The sequence below is a fragment of the Amblyomma mixtum genome, chromosome 7 (assembly GCF_055824585.1).
Source record: "Amblyomma mixtum isolate Tamu chromosome 7, ASM5582458v1, whole genome shotgun sequence".
In the NCBI taxonomy this organism is placed as follows: domain Eukaryota; kingdom Metazoa; phylum Arthropoda; class Arachnida; order Ixodida; family Ixodidae; genus Amblyomma; species Amblyomma mixtum.
This window is the reverse complement of record NC_143018.1, coordinates 126,324,685-126,343,630: the sequence shown is the minus strand read 5'-3', so window position 1 is coordinate 126,343,630 and position 18,946 is coordinate 126,324,685. Positions and strand designations below refer to the sequence as shown.

Below are 18,946 nucleotides of genomic sequence, written 5' to 3'. Positions count from 1 at the left end.
CGGCCACCGAGCGTGACGGACGTGCTATCATGAGCTCCGTTGGAGCGGTGTCAGCGGCCCAGCAGAGCCTCGGAAACAGATTTTTTGCCCAAGATTCCCAGGATTATCAAGTTGTACTGCCGCAATTGCCAACAGGTGCGTCCGTTTTGAATACCGTCTTTCTTCACGGTGATTTGAAAGCCAGGCCTTTTCGTGTTGAAGACTTTCGCGACACGTTGGTTCGCCTCGGAATGCTCCCCGAAGTGCTAGCTCTGGGGGCGTTTCAGATGAACCACGTGTGGGCGGTCACCTTCAGTAGCCCAGAAGCGACGAAGAAAATTCTGCACTCTTAGAAAAAAGGGTGTGAGAAGGGGGTAAAAAGGGCATAGCATGGTCTTTTACACCCTTTAGAGGACCCTAGGAATAACTTTACACCCGTTAAAAACACGCTCCCGATCACTTACCCCCTTTTAGAAAACTTGCACCCTACTTACACTCTCTACCAGTGTTGATAACTACGCGTCCGTTCGTGCCCCTAAAACAGCGGGAAGGCTATAGTTTGCTCGCGTGCCGCGACGGGGCGCTCATGCAGCATTTTGTGTGGAGTGCGTCTTCATAGAGTTGTCGTTTGTGTTCCTCGTTCTCCTGTCTTGTCCCATTCGTGCTTTTCTGCAATGAACCAACTAGGCCACAAGAACGTTCTACTTCATAGAGGGATGGCGAAGAACGTATATAATGGTCGATTTTTATTGTGTGGCAAATACATCAAGTAAAAAGATTAAGCTGAGCAGTCTATGCTGAAAACGGAATGCAAATCCTTCTCTTTTTCTTATAGGCTATTTCTAGTACGACAAAAAATATTCGATGCTTTAATATGACATGATGCGACGATAAACTCGTTCACGTTCTATGCGCATTTAATCTGTGTACATTATCAAGAAAATGCAATATTTACACCTCGCGCTCAGCTGCTCGTAACAACAAGATCGGCGGGCCTTGATTTAGTGTGATAATTACACTTACATCATAGGCTCACGTTTGTCTGTAGGACATTCGTGGTTTACGTATTGCATCAGTCGATGTTGCGAGTGCTTAAATAACCTAAACGCAGTTTGCACTTGACAACTTTGCTGTTAGGAGGACGGGGGCGGGGGTGAGCCTACGGTAATATTTTACATAGGAACAGAAGAAAAACTAACGATTTTTGGGAAGCAAGTTGAGTCCTCGGCCACTTTATCCTCCTCCCTACCACTGCAAGTTTTTTGTTTATTTCTCCATTAAATCTGAAAAGTTCTTTTCAATACTATGCGCCAGGAGAAAAACAGAGAGCAGAAATACTGCTTGTCATTAATTATTGTGTGATCAATGAATGAATGCTCAAACTTTGTTACATGTCATATTTCTCATGGCACACTCGCAAACAAATTTCTGTAGAAAGGGCTGTGTACGAAAGAGGCACAGGAAGGCGCCTTCGGCCACGTATGACTGCAGCAAGTAGTCCGAATAGTTTTTTGTCGCGAGTCCACTACTCCGCATTTATAAACGACCAAAGGGGGCAAGAGCGCTTCCCTCGAAAACCGATGAAGCTCGCGGAAGGGCGCGCATTCGTCACTTAACCTGGTTTCAGTGTCTGCTGAATATATCATGATAAGAGCCTTCTGCATGGGCGTGGCTCGCTGTCCAGTGCAATAGTTCCCTCGAAGTCAATGTTGTGGTCACAAGCCTCACTCACAGTGCCGCCACTGCGCTTCGTTCCCTGTTCATTTGTTTGACATCCTTTTGTTCAGCGAAGTTTTTGGTCTCGCCATGACGGTAATCTCACCGATGTTCGATGCCGATCGCGCCGCAGCTTGAGTCATCAGCCACACGCGGCGCAATGTAAACCACTCCCTAGAAACTCATCCCCCCTGTTACATCCACGGTTTACGTTCAGTGACCCGGCGGATGACTAGCAGAATGCTTAAAAATGCAAGCTACAACTCGCCCACAGTCGCACGTGGTGAAAAAACCGAGTAGGTTCAGAAACGTGTTTTTTTTTAATTTTTTGATTGGCGTTCTCTCCAACTTAATTACGAACAAAGGGTCTAGACCACAATCTCTTTTAAGATCACTTCGTCCATCTCCCATTGCCTAAACCACTATCGAAGAGGCTGCTTGCTTCTTTGGTCTCGTTTTTTTTTACTCATGGAGTGTCCTGGAGGTTTGAAATGCTGCATCCTGTCCACCCTCGCCCCCTACTCTTCCTCCCCTCTCCAAGCCCTCTGGATATTCTCGTGAGGGTTCTCTTGCGTTCCCCGACGCGGAAGCACTTGCACAAAAGATCAGTCAGGCGCGGCCAGGTGTCGACCAGCGCTGCCGGCACCATGGCGTCCGCCACGCTTCCAAAGAAATGTGTCGGGAATAAAAAAAAAAGCACGAAATGAAGCGGGAAGCGAAAAGAAAAAAAAAAGACCCCAGCAACGAAGGATATCTACCCTGAGCCGACGGCGTAGCTTTCTGCTGCCCCGGCCGAAAACTGCGACATCTTAATGACCTCAACTATCAAACATAGGATGAGCTCTCCCCAAAAACATGGAAACGAAGGCTTAGCGGCGCCACTCCAGAGGCCAATGCCTTGTCGGACGTCTAAACGCGAAGACCGGCCTTCCAATTCTCTGTGTACAGTTTTATCGTAATTTTTCTGTGACCCCAATGAGGGACGAAGGAATATTTCAAAGCACGCTGTCGTTAGAGAATAGTACAGGAGCGAAAGAGACGCGGACGCTCAGCTTTCTAGAGCTTTTTAGTTTCACAGCCCTGATAACCGCTTGGAAAATAATAACTCCGTGCTCTCCAGTCTCCGTGCGATTGCCTTGCTGTCTGTGCAAAATTCTGACTCCCTGTTCGCACGAGTACAGTCAACGGTTTGAAGTTATCCCGCATTACGAGCTTTCCGACTGACTTGATACTGCAAGCGCAAGTGAGTGCGAATGCTAGATACATGTGTAAAACCTGGAATAATTAAACGTTGTAAAACTTATCTTTATAAACTATGTTCTTAATAAAAAATTTCAATACGTTCAGATAAGCGCACATATCCATGTTTGTCCCATAACCTGTGGATCATCCTTTGTACCATCTCTTCATGCACCTTTTTTCGATTATGTATGTATGTTTACCAAAAGCTTCATAAACTAGTACCTACATGTTTAAAACAGATTGGCTTGATTTGCTCTCCTGCGATAATTACAATGTGACATTTGCATTGTTTTGGTAACTGGGACACCCTCTTGGCCGTTATTTAATAATGGCGCTTGGAGGAAGTACACCAATGAACATCTGAAATTCATGAAATTTCAAATTTCATGAATTTCAGATGCTTTATGAAATTTGAAACCATGAAATTTCCCCAGGAGTGCGCCGATGAGGACGACTGCACTTATACTCTTGTTTACATCGCTGCGTACGAACAGCTAGTGCTTGTTTTCATGAAATAAAACGCAATCTGCGCTTTAGTTCCATTAAACAATCTCTTCTTTTTTGGACTGGTTGTACCCGTGCTTGTTTAGAGAGGGCGAGAATCTGTGGGAAGCGCCGATGTGATCGCTCGCCTGAAAAACACATGACAGCCGGGTTGTTGCCATCGCGTAGGATCGGCACTTCTCGCTAATTGTCCCTGCTTCTTCCGAAGTGAGCAGTACTCTGTTTTAAACTACTTTATCCAGAAGTATGTTTGGTGATCGTTCGGGTTAACTGAAATGGCCTAACTAGTTATCCACAAGCTAGCGTCGGCGACGACTGCTCCTGCTCGGCCGTCTGGGTCACATCGGCGCTTCCCGTTCATGATATGTGCGCCCTGCGATGTAAGCAATGGTGGACTTCAGGTCACTGTTGTCGTAACTACACTGGCGGACCATTTGCATTTGGTTGTGAATTCGCTATTCACAACCGCCGCAGTCACAGACCGAACCCTGCGGACTAGCTAGGCCTAGTTGTCGCGAAAGGGAAAAGAGTCGTCGACTGAAATTTCGCCAGCGCTTATCGTTGGTGAGTGTTCACTTGTGCAAATTTGAAATATAGCCGTTCATTTCGCTCATTTCTAACACGGATAATGTAGAAGCGCGAATATATTTCACACCGTCGCCTCATCAGGGTGTTTTCGCTCAGCCGCCGACCTGCCGAGAACACGAAGGCTGACTGTCCGCCGATCGAATTCGTCGGTGTCATTGGCCTAAGGAACTTTTCCCACCACAATCATATTATAGTGCATTAGATAGTTCACTATAATCACACGCTGCTGTTGACCATGACAGTGTCGTTGTCCGACTACTGTGACTGCCGCCGTCGTCTTCGTTGTGCTCTTAAAACAAGCTGAGGCTTATTCGAATGCGCTTGGAAAGTGTCATACAGCACCGTGGGGGTCCGTCGAGTCCGAATGCCATTCCAAGTCACGAATGCCATTCGACTAGGATCTCATTCTAACGTATCCGTGTAGCACAGGTAAAATTCACCACGATAATCAATTAATTTCAGATGGAACCATTTTAATTGTAATCGGTTTGCTATTTTCTGTAAGGTGTACAAGACTGATTTATAACCGAGCTGTGTCAGCTGTGTCCTCATTTTCTGAGTAAGGAATGCGGTTTGTATCAGTGTTCAAAGTTTTCCTATGTACGAAAGAGGTGGGGGAAAAGGGTAAAAAAAAAATATTTTTTTTTGTATTCATCTGTCTCTCCTCGGCTGTTCTGGGGGGAAACGGAAACGGTAGAGGTGAAATACCAAGAAAGCAGACACGAGGGACACGCGGAAACCGGTTCAGAGAAGGAAAAGAAGAGAAGAAGCAAGAATCTGCCTGCAGGAGGAGGAAATAGTGAAGGGCATGAAGAAAGGTTGCAAGGGACACGTGGGTTCGCTCATTTGTCCTTCCGCGAATAGAGCGCGACCCGTCATTGTACTGCGTGTTACTGGCAGCTGCTGCCGGATGTGGTTCGCATTTGGCACCTCTGGACCGTGCTTCTCTGTTGTCTGCCATGCGAACTCTGTAGTGTGCAGTCGCCGAGGGAATAACGCGTTTCGATAGCCTGCCAACAGGCTTACTTCGCGACGACGTCATCAATCCTGGTAAGTACTGTCGGACGTTTATCTGCTTGTATTTTGTAGACGGGTGAGGAATGACTTATGCTCATGTACACTTTCACTAAAATAATTCAATTTCGTCACCGTCTTTCCATGCATCTTAGAATAAATATATGCAGACTAATCGTAATGGTGAAAATTGCACAGTGCACCCTTATATCTCCAGCAATAAGTTTTGGACGCTCAGCTTATACATGTTTTCGACGCAGTCGCCTATTAGGCCATTTAAGCTTCAGAGGTTGAGTCCTACTTTCATTTATGAACCTTGATCTTTTCTCTGAATGGTTGAGATTAAAAAGAAAATAATTGAACTGGAGACCAACACTTTTTTATTGTGCGGCCCAGAGCCATTTGGCAATCTTTGTTCCAGACGCACGCGGTTCGGGTGGTCACCGAGATATGTGAGACACTTACTGCGTCGTTCATTTCCTTTCCTCAAAACCAATTTTCAGTTCTTTCTCCAAGTCGCTATAGCCGTGCTCAAGCTTCACCCGCAAACATTTTTCTGTCGCTATTTCAGGTCAATAAACCCTCACAACAGTTCACAACTTGCAAAATTGCCGCTGACTTAGAAGACATTTTTTAACACAGCAGATTTTTTCCCCAGACTGCATTATCACTTCCTGCTCGGCCCACAAAAAGAGGAAATGCGTCAGTCGATCCCGAAATAGATTAGGGGCTTCTCCCACCTTCCTTTTCTAGAAAGAATGCGAGACTGTTCTCTGTGAACGAGTGCTTTTGGTCGGAAACCATCCTTCTTTAGGAGCTGACTTATATAATTTTGGAAGTTGTTGCAGAAAGAAACGCAAGATCTCAGTGCGCATGCGCTTTTGTTGCAAGAGCTGAGATGAGGAGCTTAACTTTCTCAATTCAGCCGGAATTTTTCTAGCGCCAAACGCATAACTGGACAACAGGTGAACAAGAGTTCCCTTCAGTTTATTTTTGTTTGCGAAAAATGTTCCAGGCTCATAATATTACTGAATAATTGGTAGCACCACTGCATGCATGACAGATGAATAAAGACACCCTGCCTGTCCTTTTAGAACCGTCAATTATAGTGCGGTTCGGTTTCATATGTCTTCCTGATTGCAGCAGCATAATCGTGCCCCTTTGAATCAACGCCGGAAGAATGCTGTAAATAAAAAAGGAATAAAAAAACTGGGCCATTATCGAAGTGGGAGCTGCGCGCTACTTCCAGTGTATGTTTGATATGTGCATCATATGTAGGAGCCTTCCAGTTTGGTCTACTTGTAGGGGCATGCATGTCCTTCTGTCAAGTAGCATGAACGATTCTACAATGATTTGGTGTCCAGAGCTTGTGTTGTTCATTCTTTTGTTTATTTCTTGGCCTGCAATCTGTAAATCAGCTTGTCGCAAGAATTATTTCCCAACCAAAAGGTCTCGTTCCCAGACGACACTCTCGCATTCTTAATTCATGGAAACGAAGAGTCAAGTTCCCCCTTCTGAGAAAACTGGCTTGTAAAGATGGCCCCGAGAGGGCCGTCAAAAGAGTGTACAGTGGTACAGTATAGAAAAGGGGGTTGCAGTCAACCTACTGTAGCACTGCATTAGAGGCTATAGGCAGGAAGTGGAAGGAAATGGGCCTTTGTCCCTGTGCCCAGTAGTGAGCTAACTCATACGAAGCTTTTTAAAAAAATTTCTGCTGAACAACATCATGCGTCTAACTTCCTCCCTTCAGACCCCCTCCTTCCCCCCGCACTCCTAGCCAGAACACGGAACCCACTCACCATAGCACAGGATGATCTCCCTCCTTTTCCTGCCTAGTCTGCTGCAGCCAGAGTGTTACCATCCGCAGGTTTCATACGCTTGAAAACTGTTGTGCACCCAATGGGATCGAGACCTTTTGTTTGGAAAAGAAGCCTTGCAGAGAAGAAGACTTACAGGTTTCCGCAAATGTTCAATTAAAATTTATGCGTTAAAGGTGCGCTGAAGAGGAATCTGAACTCCTCTTTTTGCCGCGGGAACTCGATCTACACGTTCTGAGCATTCTTAGAAACTTCGACTTATTGCCCTGTATGGCCGATTTCCCTAATTCAATCGAATTAACGTCCGGCTCCCGCCTTTAGTTTTTGAATTCTCCCCGTACGGTGGGCGGAGTCGACCAACGCGTGGAGTGCCTTTCAGCCAGCTCTGTGGAGGCTTTGCTTTCGCTTTATTTTGTTTTTTAGGTTTCCGTGAATAAATAGTTTTATTCGCAGATGATACATCCGCAAAATAAGCCCGCAGAAATAAAAATACGGGCGGAATGTTTGCTTCTACGGATTACTACGTATTACTCCGCCGATGGCAGAGCGGCAAGCCGCCACGGGACTGGGTGAAAGGCACTCCACGCGTTGGTCGACTCCGCCCACCGTACGGGGGAGAATTAAAAAGAAAAGGTGGGAGCCGGACGTTAATTCCATTTAATTAGGGAAATCGGCCACAAAGGGCAATAAATCGAAGTTTCTAAGAATGCTCGGAACGTGTAGATTGAGTTCCCGTGGCAAAAAGACGAGTTCAGATTCCTCTTCACTGCAACTTTAAATATGTGTACTTACCGGCATATTTCAACGATATTTTTTTTTTCTCACACAGGTTCGCTTGGAGAATGGATGCCATCACGACGTTGACAGAAGACTGCAGAGAATTATGTTGTTATTTTAAACTCGATACGAAATAAACCCTGTCGTGCGTACTAGTGTACTGTCACTGGAGTGCAAAACTGCCCTGTGATGTGCTGCACGGCACGCCACAAACTTATCGCACTAACACAAACATAACCAGGATTGTGGAGGAGAAAAACGTCTGTGAACTGCACGTAAATGAGGTAGTTATCATGTCTTTTCAGCAAGCAGCTTTGCTCTGTAGGTGCATGATAACATACACACTTGCAGGGCAATCATATGCCCACTGATACGGTGCCAAGTTGCACCGCTGCCTGTGACGAAGCGGATAGCCTTTCGCGTGAGAAAAAAGCTTCGTGCAACCGAAACGGCTGGCAGCTGTGCAAGTGCGTAAACAAATACTACGAGCTTCAATACGTGTCGAATGTGAGTAGTAAAGGTTAGGGTTGGGCAAGTACACGTAGTTTCATATCGTTGCCGTTTGTTTACGAGCTTATGTGATACTGTGCAAGTATCGGCGACACTTAGCGAACCGGAGAGTGGCAAGCAGTCAATTCCCTGTTACCGCTGTCCGCCAGTAACAAAAAACGAGGTGAACCATCGCCTTCTATATTTGTTTTCAACAGGCTGTAATGTGCAGCTGCCAATTGCTAGAAGTAAGACCACCTTATAAGCAAAAAAAGAAACGAAAAGAAAACAACTGTTGTGGTTGTGAAGTACCGGCCGTAATGTACACACAGCTGCAGCACCTCTTCTTTGGCCAAAACACGATTTAGACAGTTGTGCGTGCGCATTAAAGCTTACCGCAGGTTGTTCCAAAAGCATATGACACAAAAATCACCATACTGTGCTCTAAACAGCAATATGTTTGATAACAGTTTGAGCGGTAAAGACAGACAATGTGTCTGTTTCGCATATAATGCTTTTATTTTCTGCCTGAGACCGTCTGTTGTGGTGGTGTAGTCGTATCCGCGCTCGGCTCGTAATCCAAAGGTTGTCGGTTCGAATCCTGGTGTTTGCATGTATGTTTATTTCTGTTTCCTTTATCGTTGTTATGTGTGTTAAGCTCTGTCGGAAACTCTCCCCCTCTTAATTACGCTGGAAATCGCGTGTAGTTTGCTTTCTCTCATTAAATGTCTGCTCCCGGGGACTGACTGTTGCACCCTTTCCAGGGGACCAACAGTTACACCCTTTGCCCCCTGTTAGTCCTTTTTTTCTAGAGTGTACGCTTAACATTACCCTTTCTAACACGGTGTAAATGAGCACCTGAAAAGATCAAAACCATATGCTCTTGCAGAGCAATGTTACGCCCATTGATAAGGTGTAAAGTTGCACTTCAGGAGCGTTGTAGTAAGCTCATTTGATAGGCTTAATTGTAGCCCTTGCGAGGATAAGTTTACACTTTGGGATAGAGCATAAGCTTATTCCGAGTGGGTGCAAACATGCACCAGAAAGTAAAGCATATGTTTGCACTTTCATGGCCTAAGCGTTAGTCTTTCTTAGGAAGGGTAACGTTAGTCATCAAGGGCTTATACTTACACTTGTCCAAACGGAATAACATTAGTCCTATTGCAGCCTAAACATTACACCGTAGGCACTTAGTCCCCCGACGAGGGTGCAAATTTGCACCAAAAGGGGCTCGCCACAGCGTCAGTGGATTTACCCCCTTAAAGGACTAAGATCACACCTTTTTTTCTTAGAGTGTGGAAGCTGGCGAAGTGAAAGTGAAGGAAAAACGATGCCTTGTCATTGACCCCACCAACCAGGATGTGCGGCTGAAGCTGCATTGGGTGCTGCATAACGCCCCGGACGAAGATATTCGTGATGCGCTGGCCCCATACGGGAAAGTAACCGACCTGTCTCGGGAGTGCTGGCGCGTTCAGGGCATTGCTGACAAGGGCTCTTCTACCCGCACGGTCGGCCTTAAACTGAAGCCCGGACTGACTCTCGAGGACTTGCCTCATCAAGTACGTATTGCCGGAAGCAATGCCCTACTAGTTGTACCAGGTAGGCCGCCGTTATGCCTAAGGTGTAACAGTCGAGGCCACATCAGGCGAGAGTGCCGAGTGCCGCGCTGCACCTTGTGCAAGGGCTACGGCCATGATGAGAGCAAGTGTACTCGAACGTACGCCAACGTAACAGGACTGGGCGCAAGCAACGAAGTCCAAGCTGAGCACCTCATGGACCAGGCCGACGCAGAAGAGGCGGCTGGCGGCCCGACTGTACCGCCCGCTCAAGACGCCACTGGACCGCTTCCTCCCGCGAAAGGAGCTAGAGGCACAGAGTGCACCAGCAAAGGAGGCTAAGCCGGGGAGCGCTTCAACGTCCACCAACGACTGCCCCGAAAAGATGACTAGCGCCTCGCCTACTGCAACCGTCACGCAACAGGGGACTGAAGACGTTTTGATGTCGAGCGTCGGTGCCACGGCAGCGAAGCGACTTCACGACGACAGCGGCAACGAGGCGCACGACACCAGCAAAGAAGTCGGCGGGGAGCCGCCTGTGAAAACGACGGCCACCCGAAGGTCAACATTGAAACCGGCACCCAAAATTCCGCCCGAGCCTCGGCCCGAGCGGATGCCGTCGACGCTGCCGCCGACGTGACCCGCGGCCAAGTGAGTGTGTCGGGCCTGCCGGCGAGCGACAATGGCTAGTGTAGGGACGCTTTCTTGCGGCGACTTAATAAGCGCCGCCTCAATGAGCCTAAGGGCGCAAGCCACTGTGCAGGTTGTTGGAAATGCGAATAGTGCCGATAGTGAAGGGCATACTGCGTGGTTCGAATGCTTCTTTAAGGAAAGATGGCAGTCAACCTAGAAACAAGTTTACACGTCACCACGCTCAACGTGCGCGGCTTGTCTAATCGTAGGAAACAGTACCAACTTAGCCGTCTTTTTATGGAGTGCGACTTAGACATAATTGCTGTTCAAGAGACGAAAGTTGACAGCGAAGAGGCAACGAACCGCATGGTGGCACCTTTCAGAGCGAGATATAATGTCTGCATTTCTCACGCTATTGGCACAGCGGGTGGGTGTGCGTTATTTGTTAAAAATTACATTGAAGCGATTATAGAAAGTGTTTATGCTTGTGACAGTGGCCGTCTCATTGTGTGTGACTTTATGCTGCATGCCAATAAGTTCCGAGTTATTTGTTTATATGCTCCAAATAGTGCAAGTGAACGGAAAATGTTTTTTGAAAGTGTTGATCGGCACCTAAACAGTGATGAAAGGATCATTATCATATTGGGAGATTTTAACTGTGTGTGCAGATCAGAAGATCGAGCGAGACAGGCACCGGTTCGAGATGCGAGTTCAGTGTTTCTGAGCGAGTGTGTAGAGGACCGAGCACTGGCAGATGTGGGTTACTTTTTGTCGAATCCAACAATACAGTACTTTACCCATCAGCAACGAGGCAGCCTCGCCAGATTAGACCGAATTTATGTTTCGGCAATACTGGTGCCTGTGTGTACCAACTATGATGTCAAAAACTTTTCTTTTAGTGATCACAGTTTGGTCACTCTGACGTTGGGTCCAAAAAAGCCACCGAAATTCAGCTGGGATCTGTGGAAGTTCAATGTACACATTCTTGATGATGATTATTTTGTACAGAAAATGCGCGACAAAATGAACGACGTGCTTGCATGCAGAACGCAAAGCTACACTGAGGCGTGGGAACTATTCAAACAAGAAGCGAAAATAACTGCCATTGAAAGAGCCAGCGTACTGCGCAAGAATAAGAGTAAAAAAAGAAGATGAACTGAAAAAAAAGTTGGACTGTTATCTCAGTGAAGAAGCTTCGTCGCCGGGTCGGTTCGTTAAAGAAATAAAAGAAGTGAAGAGCGAACTTGAGATAATCGACGTGGTAGATACCGAGGCGCGGTAATACGCGCGCGTTCTGAAAGATTGTACGTGGGGGAAGCACCGACTCGACGGTCCATGTCAGACGAAAGGAGCTACGCTGCACGCAGTGAAATAAGAGCGATAACGTTCAGTGACACAGTTGTGCGAGACAGTGAATCGATAAAGTGCGCTTTCGTAGATTATTACTGTGAACTGATTGGCAGGGAACCAGAACACGTAGAAGGATTTGAAACAGAATTCTTAAAGCTCATGCAAAGCTAGGAGAAGAAGTGAAAGAAAGCTTAGAGGCACCAATTACCATTACAGAAATAGAAAGTGCTATTGATGAATTAAGCACCGGAAAAGCACCAGGGCCGGACGGGTTCGGTTCGGAATTTTATAAAGCTTTTAAAGACAAGGTTGCAATGGCACTACACTGTGTGATAGAAGAAGCATACAACAGAAAAGAATTGCCCCCGTCATTTAGACATAGCCACGTGGTACTGATTCCCAAATCTGATGACCCTACTGCACTGTTGTCTGTGCGCGCGTACCGACCGATAACGCTGGCCAACACATATTATAAGATTTTCGCGAAAGTATTAGGTAAAAGACTTCAACGGGTAATACAACAGCCAGTGGGCCACACCAAACATGCGGCATTAGAGGACGTTCTATCCAAACAAAGATACACGTGACCAGAACTGTTCTAGAGTGCTGTGATGCGCATTGCGGTAAAGTGGCAACCCAGACAATACCAAAGATCCGTAGGACGTCCCAAAAATGTACGCACGTCCCACATCCCTAACACGACGTCCCTGGGACATCCTTATGAAGTCCGCACTGGGATTATCCCGGGAACAGTCGCGGCTCGAACGTTATACGTACATGACATCCGTATAAAAGCCGCGGTGGGATCATCCCGAAAACAGTCGCAGATCGGTTGTTATAAGGAAGTGTTCATATTCAGAGGGTCTGAATCCTGCAGATGGCCATACAATTCTCATGAGCGCTCGAGTGGCACGCTCCACTGTCCTTTTCCGACGTCTTTGGCTAGCGGGCTTGATACAGCTGTTTAGAACAAGTAAACAATAATCCATGCGATGTATAAGCGCAAGATGTCACAAAGTAATACACAGCCCAGTACTTATTTTTTGAAAGAGCCAAAAAACCGTTAAAAGCAGGACGAAAATAAGCAATTCCAAAATGGCCATTATAGCTGAATACAGAAACCCTATACTTTAAAACTTCGAAACTAGGGAAGGGCGACTTAAATACTCTAACTGAACCTGGCTCAAATAGTCTAATTCCCGTTTTGTTATAGCTATCGAGGGTGAGATTACACTCTTCTCCTCTAAGCTCACAACATAACCACCTTGACGCCAATTGTATTCCCGCCTTCCGACCATAACAGCCACTGACGATGACAGTTACCCCACCGCAAAAACAACTGGCCACTTGTTCGTGCTCTTAGAGCAATGATCATGAAAATTAATAACACACATCCTTTTATGCGAAGCATACTAAAATAGCCCAACCCAGCTCCTCGAGCGCGGCGGTGTCGTTACCATTGACCTTTCGTGACCTCCATGTCATACCACGTGGTGCGTGACGTCACAGCAGGTGAAAAAACGGGGGCCCAACTCGCGCCGTCGCGCGAGGCGTCGTGACCAAGGATGACCACGTGGTGCGTGACGTCACAGCAGATGAGAAACGGGGGCCAAGCTCGCGCCGTCGCGCGAGGCGTCGCGACCAAGGAGGACCACGTGATGCGTGACGTAACTACGTACATAGGAGAAACGGGGCCCCAGCTCGCGCCGTCGCGCGAGGCGTCGCGACTAATGTGTTTCCTGCTTCTGCCGCTAGGTGCGCTGTAGTGAACACGTGATGCTGGAGCGGCGGTATACAAGGGGGTGCGCCTGCATCTGCTAGGCGTACACGGGATAGAGATGCCTCCTGGAGACAGGGCTGCTCGTTGGAATGAGAAGCAAAAGTTCCGGCGTGCTACAGAGACTGATGAAGAGCGTGAAGAACGTCTAGCCAAGCGGCGTGCTCGATATGCAACTCGGCGACAATATGCTTCGCATCTGACTAGGCTTAACCTAAGCTAAGCCTCAGCGATTTTTTTTTGCAGTTATTTCTTGGTTTATTTAGGATAACAGTTTTATTTTTGTCTTAGGTGCATGTTGCTTAAAAAGACTCTTTGGTCATTAGCTCAATGGCACCACCATCGTCATCGCACTACTGAAACAATGCAAGTTGTATTTGCTTAGCTTGGTGCGTTGGCTTGGTGGTTTGAGACGTGTATTAGCCAGTTTTCCGTTTTTTGGACCAAAATTTCAGGTAATTATTGACGTTCCTACTGCATGTTAGTTGCGTAACGAGTGTAATTTTTTTTTACGGGTTCCAGCAGCGGGAAACACGGATGGCACATGCGGCAAGTGAAAGTAAGTGGCAGTCGGTAGTCCTCGCCTGGTGTGTGAGCCGTGTAGCGTGATTTCTAGCTTTTGAAGTAAGTTTAGCGGCGGTATTAAAGTTCAGTGACTGATGCTGGCTCAACATGAGCAGAAGCTTACTGGGGGCCAGTATATTAATCTGGTGACAGCATAATGGCTACGGTGCCGAGGAGTACTGCTTACAGGCGTGCACGCCGAGATGCACGTCGTGATATTGAGCTAATAGCGTCGGGTGCTGGCGATGGTGTTGCATACGACCCTTCTTAATCTGATCCGTGTGCAGCTGCAAAGTCGCAAGAGCAACTAGATCCTAGCTCGTCGCATGTTCCGTGCCTTCAACATTCGACTGAATATGCGCCTAAAGTTCCTGTTCTAATTTTGATTTGGTTTATTGGTTTGTTTGGGTTGAACGTCCCAAAGCAACTCAGGCTCAGAGGGGCACCGTAGTGAACGGCTCCGAAAATTTCGACCACCTGGGTTCTTTAATGGGCACTGACATCGCACAGTACACGAGCCTCTAGAATTTCACCTCCAACGAAATTCGGCCGCCGCGCCGTGGATCGAACCCGTACCTTTCGGGGCAGCAACCGAGCGCAGTAGCCACTGAGCCGGGGCGGGGCTGTTTTAATTTTGTATTCTGTTTATAACTGTTGCATGCGCACAGTTTTCTTTTATTGGTTTGTAACCTAGATATATATAGTATTGAAAAGAACTATTGCAATTTCATTTGAACTATATGTGTTGTTTGGGCCTTTTGCATCCAAATGAGGTCATGTTTTTACATATGAATTTTTTGCTGGCGAGGGCCAAATCTGCCCCTGTGTCATATGGACGGCTCATAATGGAGGGCATATGCATGTTTAATTGTACCACCTAGGGATACCTCACAACAGCATGCCAGCTGCCTTCAATATGATAAAAACTGACTATAGCAATAGAGTTCCCCACTGTTAACTTGAGAAATCCTGATTTTATTTTCTTGGTCTCATTCCGAATCTAATTCTGTTTTGATCTAGAGAAATCACATGACTGTGCAAAATGGAGACACTGCCAGAGAAAAGACATCTGACATTCTGCGAAGTATTCTAACATCTGAACTGGTTTCTAGCTACAGCTGGTATTGTGCCAAGGGAAGAACAGGCTCTGTGAGCTGAATATATGCAAAATCATGTGCAGTAAGTGTTATTTGGAGGAAGCTATTTTAAATCTTAAAGGAGCACAGATATAAAATTTTAAACTCAAATAAGTGATCCGATCTTTGTCCTGGGCACAAAGGCTTTTACTATTCCAAATTCTCTGATTTCACTGATTCCATATGCCAAAAATCATTGACAGAGGAGCTGTTAGCCAATGCTGACATCTATCATCTATATATGGACTGGTTGGCAGAGTCACTAGCAAAACATGGGGTAAGTCCTAACCATGCCATCACATGATGCCATAATGGACTCCAGCACTGGCATTGACCTGACAGAGACCAAAAGTGCTCATATAAAACAGTTTAACTGTTCACACTGTGGACTAGATATTTAAGCTCATTTCCATGATTAATAGGCTTTTACGTCTCATTAAAAGCAGAAAAATGAACACCTCAAAACACTGTGTCTGTATCCCTTTAAGACTTCCAATATAAATCAGATCACAGAATCAATATCTACAGCAAGTGTTTATAATTGAATTTGTAGGTCTTGGTAGGATTGCGTCAAGACCAGTGATATTTGCTTCGAAAAAAATGCCAAATTTTCATTGTTTATTTTCAGATCTGCACATTCACGCACTTCACAACTAGCCACATGGATTTTTGTTGTCATCTGGTTCATTGGCTTATGGCTGCAGTGCCATGAATGTTACCACAGGTTAGAACAAGCTAGAATTACAGCCTTCATAGTGTGCATTTGGGACTGTTTTCATACTGCCTGCACAGAAGGCATGGTCCAGCAATGGAATTGGTAATAAGATGTGTAGAAATATGCCACCCTTTGTTACTCAAGCCCATGCCCTTTGCCTGCTGGTTCAAAATTAAGGAAATGCAGTAAAGTTTGGCTACAAAACTTTTCAGAGGTGAGATATATTTTTCTATAAAAAATACATAACATATACCCTCTCATTTGTATATAGGTTGCCTAACCGACCAGCAGACCTCAACTCTGGCTCAGCAAACTACGCTGAAAGAAATCCAAAAGGCAGCCATGTCATATTTTCGGCATGCAACTGAACGGGTAACGCGCAAGAAAACTGGCGAACAAAGCTGTGCTCCTGAGCAAAACTGAATGGTGAGTGTGTTGCTAGTGTGCTACATTTTTTTGTTGATATTAACATCTTGGGTTGAGGATTTTTCATTCCAAACTGTTGATATTTTTCCTGTGACACTGTGCTGAGAGATGATTGATTTTGAGAGAGCACAGAATTCAGTAGATTATTTCAATAGATACTGTTACGAAGAAGAAGAAGAGGGCAGTGGCGCGGGACGGAGCGCTCGCGCTAGGCCCACAGCCATTAAATCACATTATCATCTGTCATCATGTCGTCCTCTTCCTAGGATTGCCACCTCGTAACATTTGGTGTGAGGTGCGGGTTCCTCCTCGTCATCCTGGTCCCTGGAGCATCGCCGCCTTCTGCTGGCCTTCATCGTTGGATAAGGGGACCTGGATTCCGCCGCCGGCTCAACCCGAGCCCGACTTGACCTGAACCGACCAGCCGCCTTCCCCAGCCCCGTCCCCAGCCCCGACCACAAGACACGACGACCAGGACCAGACGCAGCATGACCCGACGACGACCCGAATCAAGACTGCACCCCCGCCCAAGCTGTCCGGCAAGTCCTTAATCCCTGAACTTTCGGCTGTGGCGACCGACCACTGGACCTGAAGCTCCAGGGACAACCGTTCATCAGATCATCTCGTTCATCTTGATGGCAAGCCTTTCACCTTCTTCTATCCTTTGTGATCATGGTCATCGCCACCTCATCACTGAAAATTTAAGCAATCGATCGGGGTGATCGCTCGGAGGACCCGGGTCATGTTACGAAGACGAAGAAGAGGGCAGTGGCGCGGGACGGAGTGCTCGCGCTAGGCCCACAGCCATTAAACCATATTATCATCTTTCATCATGTCGTCCTTTTCCTAGGCTTGCCACCTCGTAACAATACTGTGAAAACTTCTGCATATCAGCCTGTGTAGTTAGGTAGAATCATGAAATGTATCTTTAAGTTAACTTGGGAATTCTTAGCCTGCTAAGTCCTCACGCACCTCTCTTTACTTGGCCGTCTGTTTGTGGTGGTTTTACTCCTGGAAGTATGTACATTTACTTGTGCAAGGATTAATTCCTTGCCGCAAGTACCATTTGGTGCCAACACCATGTGAAGGTGCTGCAATTTGTGTATTGTGCTGCAAGTTTTTTTTTTTTTCAACTGCAGTCAGTGATTGAAAAAAAAGGTGAACTGAAAGCAGTGTCTATATGTATTGGGGTTTTTTTGTCTTCCTTCCAGCAAGGCAGCTTATTTCAGCATTGGCCCAGGTGGCAGGATTTCTGCTTTACATGTATACGTGACTCTTCTTTTCGATGACACTATAGCAGAACCGAAAAGAAGACTGCCTAGAATGAGAAGCCAAGCAATATTTTGAAAATGTGTCACTTTATTGATACCTAGCAGTTGTAGTATACTTAAGTGTCTAAAAATGCGATGCTTTGTGCTTGAACAATTCCTTTTTCTCTGACTAAGCTGGGCATTTTGTTGCCCATCTGAAATTTGCTTGTATCGAGCTATACTTGCTGTTTGGTCTCTAGCCCCACTGTGCTTGTGTAAATTTGTTCCTGACTGCTACTACTAGAGTTATTTGTCACCCCCGTAGTGCGTTTGTATTGCTGTTCCAGCAAAAAAAGAGGATATGTGGATTTTAATGAATTTTATTGTCTCTGTAAGACACGACCATAGTTCCTGTGGCTTGTAGCAGTCTTATAACTTGTTAATGTTAATATCCTACCATATGCAGCGTGTTTTAGATTTTTTTCTTCTGGCCGTGCTAGTTCCCTTAAAGCCCATCTACTCCTTATGCACACTTATACGTGCTTTTTATTTCTAGTCCTGTGCTTGCTGAAATGTGATTCTGAATGGTTGTGCTTGTATCAATATTTCAACCTCTGATCTGTGTGCATGTATTGCTGTTATAGCAAAAAAAAAGTCTCATTTGTGATTGAATAATCTTTATTGTTTTGAGTGAGACAAGCATAGTTCCTGTACCTTGTAGCAATCAGACAACCTGTCTTATTTTAGTCATTCCACATGCAGCTTGACTGAAATGTTTATCTTCTGACCATGCTAATTGCCTTGAAGGCCACCTACTACTTATGCACAGCTATATGCCTGCTTTTATCTCTAGTTGCATGCTTGCTGAAATTTGATCCTGACAGATAGTGCTTATGTTATTATTTTAAATTCTAATCTGTGTAGTTGGGTTGTATTGCTGTTATAGCAAGAAAGGGTCATTTGTGTTTTAAGAACATTGATTATTCTAAATAAGACAATAGTTCCTATAGCCGCCGCGGTGGCTCAGTGGCTATGGTGCTCGGCTGCTGACCCGAAAGACGCGGGTTCGATACCGGCCGCGGCGGCTCAATTTCTTTGGAGGAGAAATTCGAGGCCCGTGTACTGTGCGATGTCAGTGCACGTTAAAGAACCCCAGGTGGTCGAAATTTCCGGAGCCCTCCACTACGGCGTCTCTCATAGCCTTAGTCGCTTTGGGACGTTAAACCCCATAAACCAAACCAAACCAAACAATAGTTCCTATGCCTTATTTCAGTCACATAATTTGCTTCACTTTAGCTATGCTACGTGCAGTGTGATCGAGATTTTTTCACCTCTGCTGAGTATGCTTGTATTGTTGTTTTAGTAAAAAAAAGTTGTATTTGTGTTTTTAGTTTGGTTTTTTGGCGTTTTACA

The 18,946-nt window shown here is 46.0% G+C and overlaps 1 long non-coding RNA gene and 1 pseudogene across 1 annotated transcript; both read left to right on the top strand.

Moving 5' to 3' along the window:
* Positions 1-29: 29 nt before the first annotated feature.
* Positions 30-10,024, top strand: LOC149337462 (uncharacterized; annotated as a pseudogene).
* Positions 10,025-15,075: 5,051 nt separating this feature from the next.
* On the top strand, positions 15,076-16,531 carry LOC149337461 (uncharacterized). Its single transcript, XR_016284632.1, has 3 exons — positions 15,076-15,185; positions 15,771-15,866; positions 16,129-16,531. It is a non-coding gene; the product is annotated as an uncharacterized LOC149337461 (long non-coding RNA).
* Positions 16,532-18,946: the final 2,415 nt, after the last annotated feature.